Below are 23,567 nucleotides of genomic sequence, written 5' to 3'. Positions count from 1 at the left end.
TGCTTTAGAAACCCTAGAACTTACATTGAACATGCTCATGTCACTCTCCATGAAATATGAAATGTAGAAAGCTAAAAATTCACATGCTATATGTTGTTAGTGACCTAAATTGATGCTAAGGGAAGTTTCGGCCATGACCACTTGTATGATGCCACTTATGAATTTATACATGATATTAGAGTAAGTTCACATGCTTGTATGCTTGCTTGAAAACCTAAATGAGTACTTGTAAGTTTCGGCCAAGACGTAAATTTAAGGGCTTAAAGAATTTAGGAACTAACTCAATGGTGCTTACCATATTCCTTGAAATAAATGCTATAAATATGGTTAAGGTTCCCATGCTTTAATTTCATTTAGAACCTTGTTTCACACTTGTTAAGATTCGGCCAAATGAGGTTTAAAGACTTGGAGAACTTAGAGTCCAAGTAAATCTTGTTTATAATACTTCCTATGAAAATGATATGTGGATGAATTAGGTTCTACATGCTTGGATGTTGTTTAAAACCTAAATTGGCACCTAAGAGAGTTTCGGCCAAGATAAGAACCCAAGGGATTAGGAAGCTTAGTACCCAAATTAATCATGTTACATTGTTCCTTATGATTGGATGAACACATGATACACTTTTATGCTTAGACATGTATGCTTGTGAACTATACAAGATGAGAAATTCTACGATATGTTATGAGTTCAAAATATGCATGTTTTATGTTATGATATGTGGGTAAATTTTACATGCTTTGATGATATGATATGAGCTTAAAATATGCATGCTTTCATGATATGCTATGTGGTTAAATTATGCATGCTTGATGATATGCTTTATGCTTAAGATATGCATGTTTTTATGATCTATGCCTAAGTGATGCATATTGTTATGATATGATGTATGCCTAAGTGATGCATGCTTTTATGGTATGATGTATGCCTAAGTGATGTATGCTTATGTTATGATATGTGGTTAAATTATGCATGCTTTGATGCTATGTTTAGTGCTTAAAATATGCATGCTTTCATGATATGCTATGTGGTTAAATTATGCATGCTTGATGATATGCTTTATGCTTAAGATATGCATGTTTTTATGATCTATGCCTAAGTGATGCATATTGTTATGATATGATGTATGTCTAAGTGATGCATACTTTTATGGTATGATGTATGCCTAAGTGATGCATACCTTTATAACATGATGTATGCCTAAGTGATGCATACTTTTATGATATGATGTATGCCTAAGTGATGCATACTTTTATGACATGATGTATGCCTAAGTGATGCATACTTTTATGATATGATGTGTGCCTAAGTGATGTATGCTTTTATGATGTATGATATGTATAAGTATGACATGTACTTTACTTTATATGGCTTGTACCAACGGTGGGCTCCATAAGCGCCCCGGGGTCGATGGAATAAGACTCGGGCCTCGTTAGGGATGGGCTCCTAAGTGCCCCTAGGTCGATGGAGTAAGACTCGGGCCTAGTATGTTGCCTTGTAGGGTTCAAGACTTGCTATCTTGGACCTACATAGGTTGCGCGCAATATGTAAGTGGTACATAGCCGGGATCCCCTTTAAGTTGAGATTATGTTCAAGTATATATGTAAGAAGAAATGGTTTTAAAGATCATGAGACATACACATATTTTCCGGATACATGTTTTTTCAAAATCATATGCATATACCTTATGATGATTTATATGCCATGGTTAGATATGATTATGTTATGTTCCATGATACGTTCATGTGTATGATATGCCATGACTCCTTATGATGATTTATATGCCATGGTTGGATATGATTATGTTATGTTCCATGATATGTTCATGTGTATGATATGCCATGACTCCTTATGATGATATGCCATGTGTAACGCTCACCCTTCTTACCCAACCAAAGGCGGCGCTACGTTCTTATACTACTTACGTACATGCTTTAGTTATAACAGCGGAAGAATAAAAACTTTAAAGAATTTAATTTATTAAGCATGATATCACATATTCTGATTTGTTCAAATGTGCATATATTGATCATATAACTAAAAATATTAATTTGTCCGAATCGTTCTTGCCGAGCCACCACCACACACATCACTATCTGCTCCTCCTGCTGCTCCGTTGTACATCCAGCTTTCTCTTTTATCTGCGGTACAAGGAAAGTAAGCTATGAGCACTCATGGCTCAGTAAGTTCCTTTCCTACTCACTAAAACCGAATTCATATCATTGCATATCAATATCATGCGAGGTATCATAAGCATACGACATACAAGGGCATCATATTCATATTCATATAATATCACATGACATTATATCTAATCATCAGATAATTCAAGCACATATATAGGCAATGCATCATGAATTTGAAAACTTATACTTATAAGTACTTGAAATTAATATCATCATCATTTGGGATCCCGGTTTGTACCACATACTTAATGCGTAGGTCCAAGGTAGCAAGTCTTGAGCCCTACCATGCATACATACTAGGCCCGAGTCTTACTCCATCGACCTAGGGCACTCAAAGGCCCATTACTGACGAGGCCCGAGTCTTACTCCATCGACCCCGGGGCGTTTACGGAGCCCACCCTTGGTACAAACCATAAAAATAACTTATCATGCATAACTATCATATCATGTCCTTAACAATCTTTCATGCATTTATTCTTTTTCATGCTATAACACATCATGGCATATTTCATAATATAACTTCATTATGCATATCATTTCGTAACTAAAGCAATCATGCATTCCAACTTATTATCATATCATTTTCATACAGCATGGCATAGACATATTTAATTTTTGTTCTAGGGTTTCTAGGGCATCTATCCCTTCATGGCCGAACACATAATGATTCATTTAGGTCATACAAACATGTATCACATTCACACATTATCAAGTTTTCATAAGAAGTACTTTTAACCCCTTAGGTTTCATTTCCAAGGCCTCTAGGTCCTTCAAACCTTACTTGGCCGAAATTCATAGAATATAAACTTCCTTTAAGTGGCCTAAAGCATGGGAAACCTAAGTAAATTTCATAGCAAGATTTACTAAGAACATCATACACAAGGTTGGATCATAAACAAGCTAGGACTCTTGTGATCTTACATGTCATAAATCATGTAACTAATTTTCTACATTCCAATTAAACATGAGAGCAATAATCATCTTTCATAACATAATATCACAGAGGTCATTGAGCATATTAGAATTTTGTTTAATCTTCTCTAAACTATCACCTTACCATGGCCGAAATATTAAGAGTAAGGTTCATGAGTTTCTTTCAACATACAAGTATACAACTCTTAAGAACTTTATATCATGTCATATAAGCATAGTTATTTTAAATTCAAGGTCCTCCTAACCCTAAATTCTTTCTTGGCCGAAACATGAGAGTGGGGTTCTTTTGGTTCCAATCAACTTCCAAGCAAGAAAACCATAGGAAGGTCCTTAGCATTTCATAGAGGGAAACTTGCACTAGTTTGGTTAGACAATAATTTTCCTAACCTATTTACAATATTTTTGATTGAAATTCTAGGGTTACATACACCTCTGATCATGCATCATATATGTATACAAACATAGGGGAAAACTTTCTTTCAAGGCATAGAAAAAGAATCCGAAAATCACATGAAAGCCTTGTACCGCAGGTGAGGGGAAGCTTACCTTCTTTGCTTAAGTTTCCTAGAGTTGAGAACTTGCTTGTGGACCTTTCTTCCTTGCTTGCTTTACTCGGCACCAATGGAGGAAGCTAGGTCTTTTGGTGGAGAGGGGGAGGAAGAAGAGACTTCTTCCTCTTGTGTTGCTCGGCAACAACAAGAAAGAAAAGAGGGAGAGAGTGAGGAGGAAGAAGAGGTTTCTTCCTCTTGTGTTGCTCGGCAACAAGAAGAAGAAAAGAGGGAGAGAGTGAGTTCTCGGCACCAATGGAGGAGAGGAGGAGAATGAGTTGAGGACGAAGTTGAAGTCACCCCTCCATGCCTATTTATACTAAAATGAGGGGAGGAAAACTTGACTTGATTCATCCTCCTCATTTACTTCTCCTCTTAATGAGAAAGAATATGCTAGAGAAATGCTTCTTGAGTTTCTCTCTTTTCTTTCTCTTAATTTCTCTCCTTTCTTTCCTTTAATTATAATTCCCATCTCTCCTTTTACAATATTCACTCCTATCACACTTGGTTAACACATGCATGCATCCACAAGAGAACCAAGGATCAAATCCTTCTCCTAACATATTTTTGTACAAAATAATTCATGTATATGCATTATGCATAAATATTTCATAATATCTCATATCTCTTTTGTTTACATTAATTCCTTGCATTATAAATCATGTTTAGAACTTTATATTCTCAACTTTATTTTCTTTCATAAAGTTTTTAATCATCTAAATCCTTCCCATCGTAACATTCAACGTAGACTATCTACACATTCTTTTCATTACATTCGTACTCTCATTGCCCTTACTTTATCTAGGCTTTCTAGGGGTGTTACACCATGATTAGATATGATTATGTTATGCTTCATGCTATGCTTTACGCTATGATATGCCATGACTAGTTATGATTTCTTCATGTTGCATGATATGCTTAAAAGAGTATGTTACATTATGTCATGACTAGTTGAAATGATGCCATGTTGAGACATTCTTTGATTATATTATGATTTTCAGTTTTAGTGAGTAGGAAAGGAACTTACTGAGCCATGAGTGCTCACAGCTTACTGTCCTTGTACCACAGATAAAGGAAAAAGCTGGATGAGCTAGAGGAGCAGCAGGAGGGGCAAGGAGATGTGTGTGGCAGTGGCTAGGCAACCAAATAAGAACCTGCTTTAAGAACTTTTTAAGAACTATGCTTTGGTATCATGAATTGTAGTACCTTATGTGTGACTTGATGTTATGTTTCTACTAATTTTGATATCATGTTATTGAGGCCATGATAGTGTAGTTCAGTTTTGATGAAAAGAAAAACAAAAGAAAAGTTTTTATGAAACTAAGAAAATTATTTTAAGTCTTCCGCTGTTATTTGTACATAGAGTATCGTAGCCCCGTCCCTTAGGGTTAGCAGGGAGGGCGGGCGTTACAGGTTGGTATCAGAGCCAAGTTTTTGCCAGCTCACTACACACACATCAAGCCTCCGACCTGCCGCTCCAAGTAAGAATATTTATGCTTAATTTACTTGTTATATGCTTATGCTTAATTTCATGTTATATGACTTATACTTTATTTATTTTCTTCCTTGTTATATTGCCTATGCTTTATTTTCTTTGCTACATTGCTTATGCTTTATTTCCTTATGTTATATTGTTTGTCACTCTATTCCTTATTTTTCCTTATGTTGTTTATGCTTTAGTTTCATGTTTTGCTTGCTTATGTTTGATGCTTTATTCCATACTTTTAGTTATAATTTAGATTAGGATTACATATTAGTAGGTTAGGAATAATACCAGAACAAATAGATAGAAACAAAACAGTACGTTATATTGGCTAAAAATGATAACCACTTACAATAGCCTATTTGTTATTATTTAGATAAACATGGTTAGGACACGCAATGCCCGAACCGAGGGGACAGTGACTCCACCAGACCTGACACAGGTAGTCGCAGACCTCCAGCATCAGATCGCAGAGCAACAGCAGCTGATCACTACCTTAATGGGTCAGCAAGGCAACCCGATTACCCCACCGGCAAATCAGAATACACTACCGGTTATACCTACAGCGCAGCCCTACTCCGATGGTCCGACAAGAGGCCTATTTGATTCAGTGGCAAAGGCTTAAGCCGGAAGCATTCTCGGAAACTGCGAACCATGGGATGCGCAAGCCCGGCTCAAGACCGTGGAAAGCATAATGGACTGGCCTGAACACGAGAAGGTCAAATGCGCGTCGTTCTGCCTTACCGGAGATGCTCGGATGTGGTGGGACCGAGTAAAGGCGAAAAGACAAATAAACCAGATGTAGTGGACGGATTTTGAGACAGAGTTCTTAGAAGAATTCTTCCATATGCAAGTGACCAACAAGCACTATGACGAGTTCACTGAGTTCCGGCAAGGTGATCTGTCAGTTAACGAAGCCGTCAAGAAGTTCAACCGCCTAGCACGTCTGTGCCCAGAACTGATCAGTACTGAAAAAGAAAGGGTCCGGTTAATGTTAAAGATGCTCCGACCCGAGATAGCTCTGAACGTAGCCGGTGGAGTTAATAGACCGCAGACTGCAGAGGAGCTAGTCAGCAGTGCCCTGATTACCGAGCACTACCAGAAAGCAATGAACGAGGGCAAGAACCAAGCACTGACCGGAGGACAAAAATCGCACAATACCAGAACCGACTGGAAAGGAAACTCAGGTGGAAAGAGGAAATAGTGGAACAACATAAAAGGTGGTCCGGCCAATAAGCAAACCAAGTACCCTTAGTGTGCCACATGTGGAAAGATGCATTCTGGAGTATGTCTCCTAAGCACCAGAAAGTGCTACAACTGCGGAAAGGAAGGACATTTGGCAAGAAATTTCCCTACTCAGTCTCAGGCACTACCTCCGCAGAACAACCAGAATAGGAGTACCCCTGCACAGCTTCACCAAATGCATACTGCCATAGAAGGGACTTCAATCAGCCAAGCAAGATTGGAGGCCCCTCCCACTATGACCAATGCCAGAGTCTACTCTCTCGCTTAGGATGACGTGGCGAACGCCTCTGCCATCGTCTCAGGTCAACTACCTAATTTCAATCAATATGCTAAAGTTTTACTTAATGATGGAAACGAACCAATATGGGAATCCATCGAGGAACCGAGACGTGTTTCGTATCCTTGGGTCGAAACTATGTCCGGGCGACTTTCTACCCTCACCATAACACCGACGTTATTTGAGAGTATACTGGAAAAGCAAACCAGTGACCAAAAAAAAAAACCCCCAGAGAATCAAACAAGAGACTTTGGAAGGGAAGAATGACGGGTTCCGTATCGCGGACAACGGGATATTATACCTCAGGGATCGGTTATGCATTCCAGAGGACCCAGAGTTGCGAAGGAAAATACTGGAAGAAGCTTATACAACACCCTATGCAATACACCCGAGCTATACAGAAGATCCGCCAACGAATAGAAACTGCTCAGAGTCGGCAGAAGAATTATGCCGATAAACGGCGCAGGCCGCTAGAATTCAACATCGGAGATTTGGTATTCCTTAAGGTATCCCCCATGAAAGGGATAATGAGATTCGGAAAGAGGAGCAAGTTAAGCCCATGATACGTAGGACCGTACCGGATTTTAGAAAGAGTGGGCCAAGTCGCATACAGACTAGAACTACCTCCAGACATGGCAGCTATTCACAATGTGTTCCATGTATCGATGCTCAAGAAGTGTACTCCCAGCACAGATCAAGTAATTGAGCCACAGTCGGTACAGGTTCAAGAGGACCTAAGTTATGAAAGTAGACCTATTCAGATCTTGGACCGAGAAGTCAAGAGGTTAAGGAACAAAGAAATACCCTTAGTAAAGGTTCTATGGCGAAATCAACGATTTGAAGAAGCCACCTGGGAACGCGAGGACGATATGAAACAAAAGTACCCGGAGCTATTTTAAAGTTCGAGGACGAACTTTTTATGAGGTACAGGGTACTGTAACACCCACTAAGCTTTTAAGATAAAATAAGAGAATGATGAATTTGCCTTAGAAAAATAATAGTAGAATGTTGAACCAAAAAAAAAAAGAAATAAAAAGAAATAAAAATAGGGAGTTGTCAAGGATTGAACCTTGAACCTCTCATGATGTAAATGATAGGATTAATGGGTAATAACCAGTTAGGATAGGAATAATATATTGATAGCAAAGGAGGGAAACTCATGATAAGGATGAGAGTAAAAGCTAGCTAAAAGAAAACAAGAAAAGAGCAAGAGAAAGGCAACTTGCCTTCCTTCTTTTCTCTCCCTCTTCTTCATCTTTTGCCGTGACTTAAAAAGGAGAATTAAGGGGATTCATTCCCCCTTGTTTCATCATGAATGATGAGAACAAATAAATAAAAAAAAATAAAAAGGAAATGAAAAAAAGGGCTAAGGGAGAAGGAAAGCAAAAACCGATTTTGCTACCTCTTCCCCCTTAACATAAAAGAGAGTATGTAAAGAGGAGATTTTATTTTTCTCTCATTTCTCTCATTCTCTCCTCTCCATCACCGAGAACCTCAGCCCCCTCTCCTCCATTTTTGGCCCCCAAAAACAAAGTTCCTCCTAGGATACAAAGGAGGGCTACCAAAGGAAATCAAAGGAGGAGAACAAGAAGAAGAGACCTCTTCATCCATCACCATACTTTAGAACCACAAGAGAAAAGGATGTAAGCTTCCCCTCACCTGTGGTACAAGGGATTTTAATGTGTTTTTGGATTTTATGAGGATTTTAAAACTTAGAAACAAAGTTGTGAAAACTCGGCCAAAGAAAGGACTTGTTGATCCTAGGAATGTTTAATATAAGCTTTGATTCATGATAATTTTTCTATGCTTTGTAAGAAGGGTTTCTCTCATATTTTTATATATATGTGATGTTGGATTAGGGATGTATCTAACCCTAGATTTTCGGCCAAAAAGGTTTTGTAAAGGCTAGGGAATTTAATTGTTTACCTAACTTGCACAAAACCCTCTAAATAAATGGTGAAGGATCCATTATCGTTTTCATACTTGAAGGTTACTTGGAACCAAAAGTATCCCACTCACAAGTTTCGGCCAAGGAAGGGTTTAGGGTTAGGAAGACTTGAATTTAAACTTACCATGTTTATATGATAGAATATACAGTTTCTTAAAGAGTTGCATGCTTGTATGTTGATAGAAACTCATGAACATCACTTTTAATGTTTCGGCCATGGTAAGGTGGATGCTTTAGAATAGCTTAAACATATTTTTAACATGCTCAAAACCTCCATGCCAATAAGATATGAAAGTTGTCTGATGCTCCCATGCTTAATTAGAGTATAGGAAAATTGGTTGCATGATATATGTTAATTAAGACCACAAGGGTCCTAGCTTGTTTGTGAACCAAACTTGTATGTATAGTTTCTTTGATATTTTTTCCATAAAACTTGGTTAGGTTTGCCATACTTTAGGCCACCTAAAACCTAGTTTAAAAACTTGGAAGGTTTCGGCCAAACATATGCTATGAGATAAAGAAAGGAAAAACCTAGGAAACCAAAGACACAACTTGAATGTATGCTTATAGTGTTTGATTTTTATACATGTTATGAAATGTGATATGACTTTCTATGCTTTTATGCCATTTGAACAAATTCCATGCTTGATGAGGTTCGTTCATGTAGGTTTTAAAGACCTTGAAACCTTAAAATTTAGACCTCATGTGTTAAAGATGCTTCTTATGAAATTGAGATAACATGTTGATTGTGTTCACATGCTTATATATTTAACTATGATTCAAATGGACACCTTATAGTCTCGGCCATGAAGGGATACATGCTTTAGAAACCCTAGAACTTACATTGAACATGCTCATGTCACTCTCCATGAAATATGAAATGTAGAAAGCTAAAAATTCACATGCTATATGTTGTTAGTGACCTAAATTGATGCTAAGGGAAGTTTCGGCCATGACCACTTGTATGATGCCGCTTATGTATTTATACATGATGTTAGAGTAAGTTCACATGCTTGTATGCTTGCTTGAAAACCTAAATGAGTACTTGTAAGTTTCGGCCAAGACGTAAATTTAAGGGCTTAAAGAATTTAGGAACTAACTCAATGGTGCTTACCATATTCCTTGAAATAAATGCTATAAATATGGTTAAGGTTCCCATGCTTTAATGTCATTTAGAACCTTGTTTCACACTTGTTAAGATTTGGCCAAATGAGGTTTAAAGACTTGGAGAACTTAGAGTCCAAGTAAATCTTGTTTATAATACTTCCTATGAAAATGATATGTGGATGAATTAGGTTCTACATGCTTGGATGTTGTTTAAAACCTAAATTGGCACCTAAGAGAGTTTCGGCCAAGATAAGAACCCAAGGGATTAGGAAGCTTAGTACCCAAATTAATCATGTTACATTGTTCCTTATGATTGGATGAACACATGATACACTTTTATGCTTAGACATGTATGCTTGTGAACTATACAAGATGAGAAATTCTACGATATGTTATAAGTTCAAAATATGCATGTTTTATGTTATGATATGTGGGTAAATTTTACATGCTTTGATGATATGATATGAGCTTAAAATATGCATGCTTTCATGATATGCTATGTGGTTAAATTATGCATGCTTGATGATATGCTTTATGCTTAAGATATGCATGTTTTTATGATCTATGCCTAAGTGATGCATATTGTTATGATATGATGTATGCCTAAGTGATGCATGCTTTTATGGTATGATGTATACCTAAGTGATGCATGCTTATGTTATGATATGTGGTTAAATTATGCATGCTTTGATGCTATGTTTAGTGCTTAAAATATGCATGCTTTCATGATATGCTATGTGGTTAAATTATGCATGCTTGATGATATGCTTTATGCTTAAGATATGCATGTTTTTATGATCTATGCCTAAGTGATGCATACTTTTATGGTATGATGTATGCCTAAGTGATGCATACCTTTATGACATGATGTATGCCTAAGTGATGCATACTTTTATGATATGATGTATGCCTAAGTGATGCATACTTTTATGACATGATGTATGCCTAAGTGATGCATACTTTTATGATATGATGTGTGCCTAAGTGATGCATGCTTTTATGATGTATGATATGTATAAGTATGACATGTACTTTACTTTATATGGCTTGTACCAAGGGTGGGCTCCATAAGCGCCCCGGGGTCGATGGAATAAGACTCGGGCCTCGTTAGGGATAGGCTCCTAAGTGCCCCTAGGTCGATGGAGTAAGACTCGGGCCTAGTATGTTGCCTTGTAGGGTTCAAGACTTGCTATCTTGGACCTACATAGGTTGCGCGCAATATGTAAGTGGTACATAGCCGGGATCCCCTTTAAGTTGAGATTATGTTCAAGTATATATGTAAGAAGAAATGGTTTTAAAGATCATGAGACATACACATGTTTTCTGGATACATATTTTTTCAAAATCATATGCATATACCTTATGATGATTTATATGCCATGGTTAGATATGATTATGTTATGTTCCATGATACGTTCATGTGTATGATATGCCATGACTCCTTATGATGATTTATATGCCATGGTTGGATATGATTATGTTATGTTCCATGATATGTTCATGTGTATGATATGCCATGACTCCTTATGATGATATGCCATGATTAGATACGATTATGTTATGCTTCATGCTATGCTTTACGCTATGATATGCCATGACTAGTTATGATTTCTTCATGTTGCATGATATGCTTAAAAGAGTTTGTTACATTATGTCATGACTAGTTGAAATGATGCCATGTTGAGACATTCTTTGATTATATTATGATTTTCAGTTTTAGTGAGTAGGAAAGGAACTTACTGAGCCATGAGTGCTCACAGCTTACTGTCCTTGTACCACTGATAAAGGAAAAAGCTGGATGAGCTAGAGGAGCAGCAGGAGGGGCAAGGAGATGTGTGTGGCAGTGGCTAGGCAACCAAATAAGAATCTGCTTTAAGAACTTTTTAAGAACTATGCTTTGGTATCATGAATTGTAGTACCTTATGTGTGACTTGATGTTATGTTTCTACTAATTTTGATATCATGTTATTAAGGCCATGATAGTGTAGTTCGGTTTTGATGAAAAGAAAAACAAAAGAAAAGTTTTTATGAAACTAAGAAAATTATTTTAAGTCTTCCGCTGTTATTTGTACATAGAGTATCGTAGCCCCGTCCCTTAGGGTTAGCAGGGAGGGCGGGCGTTACACCTTATCACCTCCGACCAGTGGAGAGGAAGAGAAACTAGTTGAGGGATGTGGAGTAACAAACACGGCTGTGAGGTACTGGTATCGTGTCCTGTGGATTTGGAATTTTATGCGTTGTGGATTTCTTTTTGATCCAACAGCTCACTTTGGGTTCGGACAGGAGCAAGGAAATAAAGCCTAGTCTTTCCCTCTGTTAAATCTCCGGTAGAGAGGAAGAACTTGGCACCGTTGCAGGTAAGGCATTTATGGGTATTTGGATTTATTGTGGATGCTGACGTAGAGAGTAATAGTTCCTTGCAGTGTCGGCAATAGACCGTTGGTAGCAATATTCTTTGGGAAGCAAGCTTTGGCTGCAACTTCTCCGGCAGTGAGTTATCGGCTGAGGCATTCAACTCAGGTGAGTTTTGGTTTGAGGTTGCTCACGGATTTAAATCCAGATATAGATGGGGATTGGTTGGGATTACCTAACCTAAATGAATTAAATGAATTGGTTAGTTAGATTTGGATTAGAACTTGTGATGGATTATGCTTATTGCCAGACCTAATTTGAATGGATTAGTTAAGAAACGATTGAGGAGTTAGATGATCCAATTAGGGTTTATAATTGAATCTAGATTTATGTTAGCTTCTCGAGGATTTGATTTAGATAATTTATTTATATGTAATTAGCTAAATCTGGATACCATGTATTACAGGACTCTGATTCGAGACGAGTATTTCGACGTTGGATTTGACTGGATTGGACCTGCTATTTGAGGCGGGTACCTCTTGACTTATCTTTTATGATATTGTCAATTGGATATGCATAGTATTTTATAGCTACAAGAAATGATCATGTTTGCCTTCGGTATGTCACGGTTTGATACCCATAGCATGTTCTGTTTTGTCGCTTGTTATGTCTCCATGTTTATACCTCGAGATTATTGCCATGAGTACCTTAGTTCCTAGAGTAAGTGACATACCATGCTTTACTGAGTTTAGGACTAGATTCTGGATTTTTATTATCTGGCATGTGTACCTATATTTTTATATCATATCTGATCTGTGTACCTAAACCCTTTTGCTTTGATCCATGTATATTGTTGGTACATATTTTATGGAGGTGGATATGTTCAGGACCTAGGTTGTTATACCATAGAGGATCTGTATACCCTAGATCTGTGGATTTGACTTACTAGTAATAGGGTACACATTTATATATATATATATGGATTGGTTCAGGATATTGTCATGCTTAGTATCATGCACCATTCGCATGATTGCATGCTGCGTGATAGTCTGCTCCATTATTGTTGAGCACATCGCCAGTTACATCACTGTCGGTGCTCCGTTGGTCCGCTCATGGGTAGCGTGACGCAGCGTGGTAGCATGTTAGTTTGGCTCTGTCGGTGCTCCGTTGGTCCGCTCATGGTTAGTGTGACGCAGCGTGGTAGCACGCCAGGGATCCCTCTCCGTCATTGTGTACCGGGAGATGAAAGCATTGCGCTCCCCCACTTATGATTTGGGGTAGGAGGACAGGTGTACTCCGACAGCAACCCGTCCACTCGGTCACTCATCAGGAGTAGTGACGTCAGAGTGCACGGTTGTCACAACCCTACCCACTCGGTCTCACCATTGTGTGTGAGATGGATGATTGGCGTCAGGGGTGACTATGTCATTGGCATCATACGCATTGATGCATTTATTGCTTGTACTTGCTGTATTTATTTGCTGCATTTGGTTGGATGCATATGTTTGACATGCATACAGGATTTATGACACTCTCGGTTTGACGACCCTTTTGTTCTAGATAGGAGTTCCTGGTGAGTACAACTTCCTTAGTTACCTTTCAGTTTTACATTTTTCCTATATATGATTAGGAAGCTGTATTCCATGTTTATTGCTGTTAGATAATCTTACTAGACATTTCTATTAGTATTCGTTGAGTTGTTAAACTCACCCCCGTGGACACTATTTTTTCCAGGTACCAGGTTGTTTATGGAGTCGCTTGGAGTATCTTGTCTGCTGGTCCACACGTTACATCAGAAGACCTGTCTCCGCTTGTGTTTATTTTGTTTTGCTATACGAAATTTGTGTATTTGGCTTTGTGTTCCGGTTTTATTTCCGGAGTGTTATGTTGTTGTGTGGTGTAAGCCTAGCCGGCTAGCAGTGTTTTGTTTTGTTTTGTATGGACTTGTATTTATGTTTTTCCGCTATGTTGGATTTTATTTCAGCCGAGTGGGTTGATAAAAATATATATAACTGCATGGTTGTTGTTATATTTGTCCAGCCGTGTAGGCTGAGATTATTAACTGCGTGGTTGTGTATATATTCCAGTCGCATGTGGCTGATGTATATTGTGTCTGTAGAAATGCTTCAGATTGTCATCTGTACAGGGTGTTGGGTTTTTCGGGCCGCGAAAACTGCTTTTTCGCGTTGCGAAAACCCCGAAACTCCCTAGCCAACGGATCCGTGCAAAAAATTTTTTTTTTTCGAAAAACTACGAGTATGAGTTTACCTAGATCTACACTTAGATCTACAAGGGAAAAAGGTTATACCTTTGAAGTGAAGCCCTTCGCAATCCCGCAAGTCCAAGGTACGTCGGATCTCAAGATTGTCAACGTAGACAATCCTCTAGAAGTATCCACACGAACAAGATGTGTTCTCTAACACACAAGGATGGAGAAGCGAGCACCACAAGTGTGCTAGAACTTTCTAGGGCTCTCGGATGAGAATGAAAAGAAAAGGATAGAGAAGAGAAATAGAATGGATCTTATGAACACTCTTCTTCTTCTTCTATGTGACAATCACTCTACCTTTTTTTTCATGAAACTCAAACTCATTCACCTTCTTTCTTGCTTGAAAACTTTCGGCCAAGAGAAGAGGAGAGGGAGAGCTTGTGGAAAGCTTGAGGAAGAAGAAGATGCAATTAGCCTTGAATGAAAAATAATGAATCCAATTCATTTTGAGTGGCCGGCCACATCAAGAGTAACTCCTCTCATTAATGTGGCCGGCCACATTAAAGCAAAGGAGAAGATGTAACTTCCATTAGGTGGCACAATCATGTATTAACTATGATGATGTGGCACATCATCATTGGCCACTTAATGCCAAGTCACACATATGATGTGGCATAAAGTCAAGTCAAATTTGACTCTTCCTCTTCCTCTCAAGTCAAGTCAAACTTGACTTAATCTCTCTCATGGCTGATCTAATCCAACGATTTAATTCAAGCCAATTTAATATAATAAATCTAATTCATTTAATTAAATTGATTCAATGAGTCATAATCTAAATTAGACTCATTGAACACATGAATCAACTTGAGTCCAACTCAATTAGCCCCATTAGGATTACTCTTAATCTAATTTGATTCATCAAATGAATCTAATCCTCTTGGTTCATCATATGAACCTAATCTCCATCCACTTGTTCTTTGTGTTTGACCCAATAGGTTCTTGTAACGTTGGCAATGCCCCTAAACTCATTTAGATGCATAAGTAATGAGCGATATCTAGCAATACATCATTACAACCCAAGTTACAAGAATGTTGAGATCCAACATCACCTTGTGACTACTAATTGTGACTCCTCACAATATATGACAAGTGTCCTTCTATCCTAGACATCTAGATTGATCAATGTGAGGCATAGACCGTGTCATCCTCTAATCAATCTAAATCTTGAACTCCAAGTAGACTCACTCAATCAAATGAGCTCAATATCTCATATTGACTCATTTGGGCATGGCCATGCACTTCGTGGTCTCACTCTATCAAGAATATCAATGTCTCTCCCGTCATATAGGAGGGATAGATCCCATCTACATCACTCACATCCCTCTGCATAATTTGTTACATACCCAGTAATCGCCTTTATAGTCCATCCAGTTACGGGTGATGTTTGACGAAACCAAAGTACATAACTCCTTATGTAGGGAACCATGGTGACTTCAGGTCTAAGGACTAATCGTCATACTAATAGCCACATGAGAAAGTATATGACACTTATATAACGATCCATGATACTTGTCATGGCGGGTCATTCAGTATACATTCTCCAATGCATACCCATGTGTCAACTTGATATCTCTATATCCATGACTTGTGAGATCAAGTCATCGAGTTGACCTACATGCTAGTCTTATTGTATTAACATTGTCCCTGAATGTTAATACTCGACTAGGAATGATTAAGAGTAGTGTTCCCTATATCATCTCACTATCCATTCAACCAATCGATTGATATAGGTAAGAACCTTCTACTCAAGGAAGTTATTATACTTAGTTTATTTGGCACCAATACAAGTAAGTATAATAACCAAAAACCAAATGCCTTTATTTATATAGAATATGATACAACAAGTCCAAAATACAATCATTAAATGATTGGCTCTAGGGCTCTAGCTAACAATCTCCTACTAGCACTAGTGCCAATCAGTGTAGGCTCTAAGCCCCAATGACCTAGTGTGACCATCATGCTTCCTCTGTGCCAAATCCTTGGTCAAGGGATCTGCGATGTTAGCCTCTGTAGGTACTCTGCAAATCTTCACATCTCCTCTCTCGATGATCTCTCGAATGAGATGGAAGCGCCATAGTATGTGCTTGGTCCGCTGGTGTGAGCGAGGTTCCTTAGCCTGTGCTATAGTTCCATTGTTGTCACAATAGAGCTCAATAGGGTCAGCTATACTAGGAACCACCCCAAGTTCAGTGATGAACTTGCGGATCCAAACTGCCTCCTTTGCTGCCTCTGATGCAGCAATATACTCGGCCTCTGTCGTAGAATCAGTTACTGTGTCCTGCTTCGAACTCTTCCAGCTCACAGCACCACTATTTATGCAGAACACGAACCCTGACTGTGATCGATAATCATCCTGGTCGGTCTGGAAGCTAGCATCACTGTAACCCTTTACAGCTAGCTCATCATCGCCTCCATATATCAAGAAATATTCTTTAGTCCTCCTTAAGTACTTAAGAATATTCTTGACCGCTATCAAGTGACTTTCACCTGGATCTGACTAGTATCTGCTCGTCATGCTCAAAGCATACGAGACATCAGGTCGAGTACATAGCATGGCGTATATGATAGATTCTATGGCTGAAGCATAAGGGATCTGATCCATGCGGTCTCTCTCCTCTCTAGAAGAGGGGCCCTGAGTTTTCGAAAGACTCACGCCATGTGACATCGGCAGAAATCCCTTCTTGGAGTTCTGCATGGCAAACCGAAGGAGTACCTTGTCAATATATGTACTCTAACTTAGGCCAAGTAATCTCTTAGATCTATCTTTATAGATTTGTATCCCTAGAATGCGGGATGCTTCACCTAAGTCCTTCATTGAGAAACATGTCTCTAGCCAAGTCTTGACAGACTGTAGTAAAGGGATGTCTTTCCCAATGAGCAGTATGTCATCCACATACAATATGAGGAAGACAACTATGTCCCCTACAACCTTCTTGTAGACACAAGGTTCATCTTCATTCTTTATGAAACCAAACTGTTTGATTGCATCATCGAATCGAAGATTCCAGCTCCGAGAAGCTTGCTTTAGTCCATAAATGGACCTATGCAGCTTGCATACTCTGCTAGTATGCTTTGGATCTACAAAACCCTCAGGTTGTGTCATTTACACATCCTTGAGTAGGTTTCCATTCAGAAACGCGGTTTTGACATCCATCTGTCAGATCTCGTAATCGTGGTAAGCTGCAATAACAAGCATGATCCGAATGGACTTAAACATCGCTACTGGTGAAAAGGTTTCATCATAGTCAATACCATGAATCTGCTTGAAACCTTTAACTACCAAGCGACCCTTATAGATAAGTCCATCCATGTCAGTCTTTCTCTTAAAGACCCACTTACACCCTATGGGTTTTACCCCTTCAGGTGGATCAACCAAAGTCCATACTTGGTTGGTGTACATGGATTCCATTTCGGATCTCATGGCTTCTAGCCATTTCTCAGAATCTGGTCTCATCACAGCTTCCTGATAGGTGGTAGGCTCATTCTCTATGAGCACAACGTCATCATGGTCAGACAAGAGAAATGAGTATCTCTTAGGCTGATGACGCACCCTATCAGACCTGCGAAGAGGTATGTCTACTTGAACTGGTTGTTGTTCCTCAACTCTTTGTGGAACAACATCATCCACAACACTTTGTGGTTCCAGTTCAATTTCCATCGAGGCATCAGTGCTATTGTTCGCATCTTGAACTTCTTCAAGATCGAACGCGCTCCCACTAGTCTTTCTAGAAACAAAGTCCCTTTCTAGAAAGACTCCAGTCTTTGCCACAACTATCTTGTGCTGACTGAGAATGTAGAAGTAATATCCCTTAGTTTCCTTGGGATATCCTATAAAGTAGCACTTGTCGGATTTGGGTCCTAATTTATCTGAGACTTGACGTCTAACATAGGCCTCACATCCCCAAATCCTCATGAAAGACTCTTGGGCATCTGTCCCAGTCCATATCCTATATGGTGTCTTTATCACGGCCTTGGATGGAACTCGGTTGAGTATAAAAGCTGCCGTGTCTAGAGCATAGCCCCAAAGGAATGTCGGAAGATGTGTGTGACTCATCATAGACCGTACCATATCTAATAAGGTACGATTCCTCTTTTCGGATACACCATTCCACTGTGGTGTTCTAGGAGGAGTGAGTTGGGATAGGATCCCACACTCAGCTAGATAGTCACGAAACTCATGGCTAAGGTATTCTCCACCTCGATCTGATCGAAGTATCTTAATACTCTTGCCAAGCTGGTTCTGTACTTCATTCTTGAATTCTTTGAACTTTTCAAAGGATTTTGACTTATGTGTCATCAAGTACAAATAACCATATCTACTGAAGTCATCAATAAATGTGATGAAGTACCTATAACCGCCTCTAGCAGTGACATTGAAAGGGCTACATACATCACTATGTATGAGTCCTAACAAATCAGTCGCTCTTTCGCTGTGCCCACTAAAGGGAGTCTTTGTCATCTTGCCTAGTAGGCATGACTCACACGTCTCATAAGATTCAAAATCAAATGAGTCCAGCAAACCATCCTTATGGAGCTAGGATAAGCGCTTGTCATTTATATGATCTAAGAGACAGTGCCAGAGATAGGTTTGGTTCAGGTCTTTTGACTTGAACCTCTTGGTATTTATGTTATAGATAGAGCTTTCAAGATCTAGAATGTAGAGTCCGTTCATCAAAGGTGCACTACAATAGAACATATCTTTTAAATAAATAGAATAACATTTGTCCTTTATAATAAAAGAGAAACCTTTCTTGTTCAAACAAGAAATTAAAATTATGTTCTTAGTTAATGCAGGCACATAACAACATTCATCTAATTCTAATACAAGCCCAGAGGGCAGAGATAGATGATAAGTCCCTACAGCAACAGCAGCAACCCGTGCTCCATTGCCTACGCGTAGGTCCACCTCGCCCTTCGCCAATGCCCTGCTATTTCTCAGCGCCTGCACATTAGTACAAATGTGAGATGCACATCCGGTATCTAATATCCATGATGAAGAAATAGATAGATTGACTTCTATAACATATATACCTGAAGTGGAAGTCTCACTTCGCTTCTTCTTAAGATCTTCCAGGTACACCTTGCAGTTCCTCTTCCGGTCGTGGAAGCAGGTAGCATCCTTGACGACCCCTCCTTTAGGCTTCAGTGCCTTGCCTTTGCCCTTGGCTTGGGACTTTCCCTTGCCTTTGGGCTTGCCCTTGCCCTTGCCCTTGTGTTTCTGAACCATCAGAACATAGTGGGGCTTAGCCTTCTTAAGGTTCAGCTCAGCAGTTCTTAACATGCTAAGTAGCTCGGGCAGTGGCTTGTCAATTTCGTTCATATTGTAGTTTAGAACGAATTGACTGTAGCTATCCGGCAAGGATTGCAAGATCAGGTCAGTGGCCAGCTCTTGGCCAAGTGGGAACCCCAACCTTTGTAGGTTCTCTATGTACCGAATCATTTTGAGTACATATGGGCCTACAGGAGCCCCGTCTGACATCTTGCACTGAAACAGTGCCCTTGATATCTCAAATCTCTCATGTCTCGCTTGTCCTTGATACAGTTGATGAAGATGTTCAACCATATTGTAAGCGCCCATTAACTTGTGTTGCTTCTGAAGCTCAGAGTTAATGGTCGCGAGCATTAGACAAGACACATCTAATGTGTCATCTTGATGCTTCTTGAAAGCTTCTCGGTTAGCTCGCAGGGCAGTGGCAAGAGGGGCCTCCGGAATGGGCTGCTCCAGAACATACAGTTTACGTTCTTGGGTGAGAACTATTCTCAAGTTCCTGTACCAGTCCAGGAAATTTGCTCCGTTGAGCTTGTCCTTCTCAAGAACAGATCGCAGAGAGAAAGTGTTCGTATTTGACGTCATGGTTGTCTACAACAGAAAAATACAGAAAATAAATATCATATTCTTTAAATCATTTAATTAGGCCTTTAACAACATGATGCTCCCACTGAATTCTATAATTCATGTGGGACAAGATCCACATCATACTAACCCTTGAGTTAGCTTTGGCTAATACGCCCAAGATTTAGTATGATCAGTAGGTAACGATTTACCAATTACATGTCTATGCAACTCTTGTTTATAGGATCAAGATCCGCATTGATATTAAAACTCGAGTTAGCTTTGGCTAATACGCCCGAGAATTAATATAAACGTAATTTTATCCTACCTTTCCAACCGTTGGAAGAATGCCTATAGTTGTACTCGATCCAACCGAGTAAACTAGGAATACTCAATCTAATTGAGTTTGTACTCGCCCATGCATTGATAAGCGGGACCAAGATTGTCCCTCCGTACCCTACCAAGATAATATGTGTTGCTCTGCTTTGGCAGATTCAACAACACATGTGATCGAGGTAGTGATAGGTATCACGGCACGGTAGGCATTAGAGTCGACGTGATTTAGATCTAATCTAATCGATGATGCGTATCATATACTTAATTTAGATCTAATCTAATTGTGGGGTGCATCATGTGCACGATTTAGATCTAATCTAATCGTTAGACACTAATTAATTACTTAATTAACTAGCATGCATCACATACACACAAAAGCAATTAATTAAATAATTTCTTTTTTGTGATTATGTCATGGCCCTACTACGATATTCTCAAGCCAATGAGAAGATCGGATGGTCAACCTAAGGCCAACAGCTTCTCAAGCACCTTCCTTTTGACCACCTTGTGTTGCTCGCGCCTTCCTCGTAACTCCGTCTTGAGTGGACCTTCCACCGCTTCAAAATTTACATTACAATTTTGAAATTCGAGTTACATTCGAGTCTAAATCTAATTTACAACCAGAATATAAATAGGGAGGCACGACGCGCAGGTTGCGTATCAAATACAGCACACACAAACACATGATGGTACGCAGGCCGTATTATAAATTACAACACAAATCCAATCATATTGGGTCTTTTGGGGCCATGACTATCAAAAAAAAATATATAATTCTAAATTATATATTTTTCATAATTTTCTGTAATTTTTCATAATTTTTACAATTTTATGAGTAAATTTTTGCCGGCGACCCCGATTAGCGATTTCGGGCGCAATCGCGGAGCAAATCCCCTTGCGAGGTTTGGAGCAGTACCCCTACCCGCGATCTAACCATCGCGAGTTGCTCCTAAGTGATCCAACAGCGCCTTAGCTCGTTGTCCAAAAAATGTTTTGGGTCGAAACATTGCCGTTACGGAAAAATCTTCCTGGTAGTCGAAACCTACAAGTGTCTAAACACTTGTGCTTCGCTTCTACGAGAAAAATACCCTTTAAAACTATAAAAATCATGAAATTACAGAAATTCACAGAATGTTTATTTTTCATAAAAATCAAAATAAACTCGTACACGCCTTCGCACGTGGCTCTAATACCACTGTTGGGTTTTTCGGGCCGCGAAAACCGCTTTTTCGCGTCGTGGAAACCCCGAAACTCCCTAGCCAACGGATCCGTGCAAAGAAAATTTTTTTTTCGAAAAACTACGAGTACGAATTTACCTAGATCTACACTTAGATCTACAAGGGAAAAAGGTTATACCTTTGAAGCGAAGCCCTTCGCAATCCCGCAATTCCAAGGTACGCCGGATCTCAAGATTGTCAACGTAGACAATTCTCTAGAAGTATCCACACGAACAAGATGTGTTCTCTAACACACAAGGATGGAGAAGAGAGCACCACAAGTGTGCTAGCACTTTCTAGGGCTCTCGGATGGGAATGAAAAGAAAAGGATAGAGAAGTGAAATAGAATGGATCTTATGAACACTCTTCTTCTTCTTCTATGTGACAATCACTCTACCTTTTTTTTCATGAAACTCAAACTCATTCACCTTCTTTCTTGCTTGAAAACTTTCGGCCAAGAGAAGAGGAGAGGGAGAGCTTGAGGAAAGCTTGAGGAAGAAGAAGATGCAATTAGCCTTGAATGAAAAATAATGAATCCAATTCATTTTGAGTGGCCAGCCACATCAAGAGTAACTCCTCTCATTAATGTGGCCGGCCACATTAAAGCAAAGGAGAAGATGTAACTTCCATTAGGTGGCACAATCATGTATTAACTATGATGATGTGGCACATCATCATTGGCCATTTAATGCCAAGTCACTCATATGATGTGGCATAAAGTCAAGTCAAACTTGACTCTTCCTCTTCCTCTCAAGTCAAGTCAAACTTGACTTAATCTCTATCATGGTTGATCTAATCCAACCATTTAATTCAAGCCAATTTAATATAATAAATCTAATTCATTTAATTAAATTGATTCAATGAGTCATAATCTAAATTAGACTCATTGAACACATGAATCAACTTGAGTCCAACTCAATTAGCCCAATTAGGATTACTCTTAATCCAAGTTGATTCATCAAATGAATCTAATCCTCTTGGTTCGTCATATGAACCTAATCTCCATCCACTTGTTCTTTGTGTGTGACCCAATAGGTTCTTGTAACGTTGGCAATGCCCCTAAACTCATTTAGAAGCATAAGTAATGAGCGGTATCTAGCAATACATCATTACTACCCAAGTTACAAGAATGTTGAGATCCAACATCACCTTGTGACTAGTAATTGTGACTCCTCACAATATATGACAAGTGTCCTTCTATCCTAGACATCTAGATTGATCAATGTGAGGTATAGACCGTGTCATCCTCTAATCAATCTAAATCTTGAACTCCAAGTAGACTCACTCAATCAAATGAGCTCAATATCTCATATTGACTCATTTGGGCATGACCATGCTCTTCGTGGTCTCACTCTATCAAGAATATCGATGTCTCTCCCGTCATATAGGAGGGATAGATCCCATCTACATCACTCACATCCCTCTGCATAATTTGTTACATACCCAGTAATCGCCTTTATAGTCCACCCAGTTACGGGTGACGTTTGACGAAACCAAAGTACATAACTCCTTATGTAGGGAACCATGGTGACTTCAGGTCTAAGGACTAATAGTCATACTAACAGCCACATGAGAAAGTATATGACACTCATATAACGATCCATGATACTTTCTCATGGCGGGTCATTCTGTATACATTCTCCAATGCATACCCATGTGTCAACTTGATATCTCTATATCCATGACTTGTGAGATCAAGTCATCGAGTTGACCTACATTCTAGTCTTATTGTATTAACATTGTCCCTGAATGTTAATTCTCAACTAGGAATGATTAAGAGTAGTGTTCCCTATATCATCTCACTATCGATTCAACCAATCGATTGATATAGGTAA

The sequence above is a fragment of the Zingiber officinale genome, chromosome 1A (assembly GCF_018446385.1).
Source record: "Zingiber officinale cultivar Zhangliang chromosome 1A, Zo_v1.1, whole genome shotgun sequence".
Taxonomy (NCBI): Eukaryota; Viridiplantae; Streptophyta; class Magnoliopsida; order Zingiberales; family Zingiberaceae; genus Zingiber; species Zingiber officinale.
This window is presented reverse-complemented; position numbering follows the sequence as displayed.